Raw genomic sequence first — 608 nt, forward strand, 5'->3', positions numbered from 1 at the left:
CTTTTGGATTATTCACTTATGAATTCTCAGTTTATAGGTCATAGGTTTTTAAATTTATTCCTAGTTACTTCATTATTTTAAAGGGAAGTTTCTCCATAGGACTTATGGAAATTGAGGATGGATGGATAACTGGGAGATTTAGTTTGAAGACTTGTGTTGAATGCACTTGGTGTGTGTATGGGCCAGGGTCCCAAGTATGTGTGTTTTGGTATTGATTAGTAATATGTTTAATTCAAGTAAATTTTTAATTTCTTCACTATTTGACTGTATTTACAAATTTGTTACTGTGGATATTTTTGTTGACCATCCACATCTGTATGGAAACTTTAATGAGCTTGACGTATAGTTTACATTTCACTGGCATAACATGTGTAGTGTAATTAAGTGATTTTATAGTACAATACAATGATTTGTATATCTCACTCAAGCAGTGTGGAAGTTTCTAGTGGTTCTGCATAGGTACACAAACCTTTGTTATTGAGTATGTAGAGTAAATTGGGAAGATTTACAATAGCAGTAATTATGTTTATTCTACCCAGGTGTATCAAATTGTTTAAATTGTTTTTACAAAATATTTTGCCATTGTTGAGAATAGATAGAGGACCAAA

Source organism: Penaeus monodon, chromosome 25, assembly GCF_015228065.2.
Source record: "Penaeus monodon isolate SGIC_2016 chromosome 25, NSTDA_Pmon_1, whole genome shotgun sequence".
Taxonomy (NCBI): Eukaryota; Metazoa; Arthropoda; class Malacostraca; order Decapoda; family Penaeidae; genus Penaeus; species Penaeus monodon.